Below are 5,160 nucleotides of genomic sequence, written 5' to 3'. Positions count from 1 at the left end.
CACTCTAAACAATGATGGCCAGTGGGTGTGCTTGTGGACGGGTGCCTGTCATTGCCCAGTTTTTCTTCTGCAGGGGATGTGAATTTATCTGGGATTCACGCCTGGGACCCCCTCATCCTCTCACAGGAGTCTTTCAGCAGTGAGTGCCCTAATGGCTCTTATTTGCTTGACCCGTGCCCGCGGGGCTTTCTCAGTGGCTGGAGAGAGGGATGGAGAGGAGTGGGAGATACAGATAGGAAGGGAAGGTTTAAAATAGGGAGTGTAGAGAAAAATACAAAACCAGACCCCCCCCAGTAAGACAATTAGCACAACCATCAAACACGCGCACCACATCTCATTGCATTCACTCGGACCGGTCCTCCTCTCACCCTGGCGTGCACCGCACTCACCACCTTCACTCTCACCTTCGGGATCCCCGAGACTCCTCGTGATTCTCCCAAAAGGCGTCCACTCGGACCGCCTCAAGGTAACGAGCTCAACCTCCTCTTCCTCTGGCGCCAGGTTTCTGCCGATCGGGCTTCCTCCCCAGGGCCGAGATACTCAGACCCTAGGTGCCAGGACTCGAACCCGGACTTCCCTGCTCGGGACTCGAACCCGAGACCAGACACGGGATGGCGATTCCCACTTTATTCTGGATTTTACAGACACAAGGGAGCCACCCACGATTTACACTGCCCTGTCCGGAGAAAAGAAACTCTGCCCCTGATTGTCCTTTGATCCCCAGAAGCCCCCCACAAATCCCGGGACGAGCCCCCCAAAACGTTAGGGTCCGTGACTCGGTGGGTCTCTTCTGGAGAACAAATGCATGAGTATGGAGATGCAAAGATCAAGCAGAGTCTTATTAAACCAGCTAGCTGGGGCCTACCGTCCTTATGCAGGTCTGGTTAGAGTGATCGACCCTGAGGCAATTTTAGGTAAAGATTATATAGGCTCCCACAACCGTTACACAAAAGCCGCGTTTATACAGCCAATAGTTTCAAAGCAAGCATTTCACAAACCAATAACTTTAAAACAAGAAAAATGTTACAACTCCCTTCAGGTGTCTCAATCAGGGAGAGATGGTTGGTATGTGCCTGGTATGACTCTTTCTTGTTATCTTGTGTAAGCAGACATGTCTACATGACATGACACAGAAAAGGTCAGGCTCCAGGGGGGGGGGCTGTAGCACTTGCCTCTATCTCTGGATGCCTGTGTCTCCAGTTGAGTTAATTGGTTACAAGCAGTAAATTTAAACAAGTAAATTCAAGCAGTAAATTCAGACAAGCAGTATATTCAAACAAGCAGTAAATTCCTCTTTCCCTAACACTAGTAGCCAACTTAAACAAAAAATGCAAACGAAGGCTCGAGTGTAGCTCAGTAGCCAAATCCTTGCCTAGTCATGTACAAGTCCTGGTGGACCTCCAGCAGCACACACACAGACACACACACACATACACACACTTTTATTTTATTTAATCCAATAGTTCCAAAAAATCATCCCAACATGTGACCAATATTAAAAGCATTGATAAGCTGTTTTACTTTTGTACCAAGACACTGAAATTTGGAGTGTAAGGCTGCAAAGCAGTGTAATGCGGGGGGCATACACAAGGCTCTGGGTTCAAGCCCCAGTAACAAGATATGAGAGAGAGAGAGAGAGAGAGAGAGAGAGAGAGAGAGAATATGAGAGAATATGAGAGAATTTAGAATTTAATTTATAGTTACGGTTAACACTATCTCAGTGAAGATTGGCCAATCCCCAGGGCCCAGTAGCCACACTGGGGCAGGCAACAACCTTGGTATAACTCAGGTGCAGAGCATGGAATATTCTAGGTCTAGGGCATTCAGGAGTCAGTCACTATTCCCACTGCTCCCTCTGCTGAATCCTGGTGCTGAATCCTGGTGCTGTTCATCCCTCTGCTCTGGTCTCAGTTCTGTCTCCTCAGAATCCTGCCACACACATACCCTATCCCCACAGTGTGCAGATCCACCCAAATCTGGCCCAGTGCTCTGTGGCTGTTAGACTTGAGTCCAAAGAAATGGATTCCAGCTGGGTGTGGTGGCGCATGCCTTTAATCCCAGCATGTGGGAGGCAGAGGCAGGTGGATCTTTGTGAATTCAAGGCCAGCCTGGTCTACATAGTGAGTTCCAGGACAGCTGGGGCTACAGGGAGTAAAAAAAAAAAAAAAAAAAAAAAAAAAAAAAAAAAGAAAGAAATGGATTCCAAGAGGCAACAAGTACCTGGCTGCAGGAAGTTCATAAGGGCTGCTTTGCCTTCTGAGTGGACCAGTCCAAAGTCTAAAGGTTTGTCTGGAGCTAGGCACCTGCTGATGGGAGCATTTCCTAAAGAGGTTATGGGATATCGCACTTCATTTAATCCCCCAAATTCTCTGATAATTTTTATATAAAGCACAGGACAAGTGCCCTTTTTGGTTTTAATAAGAAATACTTAGCAGGATGTGGTGGTTCATGCCTGTAATCTCAGCATTTGGGAGGATGAGGCAGGAGGATTTGTACAAGTTCAAGGCCAGCCTGGGATACATAGTGAGTTCCAGGTCAGTCCCAGCCTGGGCTACAGTGTAAGACTCTGCCTTAAAAATAAATAAATTAGGGGACTGAATTGATGGCTCTGGATGCTCTTGCAGAGGACCTGGGTTTAGTTCCTAGCATCTACATGGTGGCTAACAACCATCTATAACTCCAGTTCCAGGAAATTCAACATCCTATTATGGCATCCACAGGCATTGTATGACATGGGCATTGCATGACACATACACACAGGCAAAACACTCATATACATAAAATAAAAATTAATGAATGAACTAAAATAAATAAATGAATAAGGCCAGGCATGGTGGCACACACTTTTAATCCAGCACTCCGGAGGTAGAGGCAGGCTGATCTCTGTGAGTTTGAGGCCAGATTGGTCTATGTAGTGGTCTCCAGGCAGCCAGGGCTACACAGTGAGACCCTGTCTCAAAAAGTTAAAACAAACAAATAAATAAGGGCTTGGGATAGCACTCAGTGGTGGAGTATGAGCTTAGCATGTGCAAAGCCCTAGGTTCAGTTTCCAGTACTGTAAACAACAGCAATCACAAGAACAACTGGTATGAATGCCTGTAATCCCCCCTTACCTCTCCCAGCTCCATACACATCAACTCATCTGGCTTTTCCCTTTAGACACAGAACCAGGAATTCTCCATCATGGCACATGAGGAGGAGAGAAGTGGTATAAATCTGGCTCTGTTACTTAACATCTATGTGCCTTTGAATTGCTTACCACCACCACCCCCCCATTTCCTATAGCCCCAGATGGCCTGGAACTCACTATGTAGACCAAGCTGCCTCAGTCTCACAGAGATCCACCTCTGCCTCCAGAGTTTAAACTCTCACTTTTTTTTCCCTCTCTCTTTCAGACAGGTCTCCCTGTAGCCCCAGCTGCCCTGGAACTCACTATGTAGACCAGGCTGGCCTCTATTTCACAGAGATCCACCTGCCTCTGCCTCCCAAGTGTTGGGATCATAGGCGTGCGCCTGGCTAAACTCTCTTTTTTAAAAATAATTATTTGTCCTTTCCGTCTGGTGGCGGCCATCAGCTGAGCCCACATGGGTGCCTTCAAGTACATCCAGGAGCTGTGGAGGAAGAAGCAGTCGGACATGAAGCGCTTCCTGCTACGGGTGCGCTGCGGGCAGTACCTGCAGCTGTCGGCGGCGGCGCTGCACCGGGTGCCCCGCCCCACCGGGCCAGACAAAGCGCGCAGGCTGGGCTACAAGGCCAAGCAAGGTCATACACAGGATTCGTGTTCGATGTGGTGGCCGCAAGCTCCCCGTTCCTAAGGGTACAACCTATGGCAAGCCTGTCCATCACGGTGTCAACCAACTCAAGTTCCCCCGGAGCCTTCAGTCTGTGGCCGAGGAGAGAGAGGGACGCTATTGTGGGGCCTTGAGCGTCCTGAACTCTTACTGGGTTGGTGAAGACTCCAGTACAAGTTCTTTGAGGTTATCTTCATGGATCCATTCCATAAAGCTATCAGGAGAAATCCTGACACCCAGTGTATCACCAGACCAGTCCACAAGCACAGGGAGATGCATGGGCTGGCATCTGCAGGCTGCAAGAGCAGTGGCCTTGGAAAGGGCCCCAAGTTCCACCACACTATTGGTGGTTCTTGCCCGGGAGCCTGGAGACAACGCAACACTCTGCAGCTCCACCGTTAGCTAATACAAGTCGTGTTTGTAAAATTCATACCCAATAAACAACTTAGGACAGTCAAAAAAATTATTCATTTGTGTGTATGTGTGTGCCTGCATGAGTTCATGTGTACCATGTACATGCAAGTGTCCTTGGAAGCCAGAAGAGGGAGTTGGATCCCCAGGAGTTACAGGCTGTGAGCCACCATGTGGATGCCGGGAACCAAACCCAGAATCTCTGTAAAAGCAGTAAGCCGTCTTAACTGCTGAGCCATCTTTCTAGCCGCCAAATTATTTAACTCTCTGAACTTCAAGCCTTCATCTGTCCAACAGAGACAATACCAACTACAAGGCCTGCAAGGATGGTGTGGGATGCAGTGCGTGAAAAGCACTCACTGGTCCTCGGCAGATGTCAGCTTCAGGTCCTGCTGCTTGTAGACCAGCACAGGGGCTAGCAGAGGACAGGTCCAGAAACAGCTCCAGCTACAGGGGATTCTCTGTGCTCTCCTTATAGGTGCTAAGACTTTGGGGTGGGGGGAGTTTGCAGTTTTATCACATTTTTGTCATTCAGAAGAGCAGCTCAGCTCGACCCTGGAGCTAAGAGCCCAGACCAGGAGGATAATATGGAGGCACCAGGCAATTACCTCACCTGTTGGGTTTTAGAATCTCTGGCTCTTTACAGCTCCTAAAATCACTCTACTCCTGCTTCCCTCCATCTCTGAGATAAGCCCCATTAGAAGGTCCTCTGGGACTTTTGTACAGACCAAACCCACCATCTTTGCCAAATTATGTCCTTCCTTGCATGCTTGGGCTGACATCTGCAGGCCGTAAGAGCCGTGGCCTTGGAAAGGGCCACAAGTTCCACCACACTATTGGTGGTTCTCGCCGCGCAGCCTGGAGGCGGCGCAACACTCTGCAGCTCCACCGTTACCGCTAATACAAGTCGTGTTTGTAAAATTCATACCCAATAAACAACTTAGGACAGTCAAAAAAA

At 48.7% G+C, this 5,160-nt stretch overlaps 1 pseudogene; it reads left to right on the top strand.

Annotated features, from left to right (window-relative positions):
* Positions 1 to 3,584: 3,584 nt before the first annotated feature.
* Positions 3,585 to 5,160, top strand: LOC103738227 (annotated as a pseudogene).

Source organism: Nannospalax galili, unplaced genomic scaffold (assembly GCF_000622305.1).
Source record: "Nannospalax galili isolate Female #2095 unplaced genomic scaffold, S.galili_v1.0 scaffold1138, whole genome shotgun sequence".
In the NCBI taxonomy this organism is placed as follows: Eukaryota; Metazoa; Chordata; class Mammalia; order Rodentia; family Spalacidae; genus Nannospalax; species Nannospalax galili.
The sequence above is the reverse complement of the archived record's forward strand: the minus strand, read 5'-3'. Positions and strand labels throughout refer to the sequence as shown.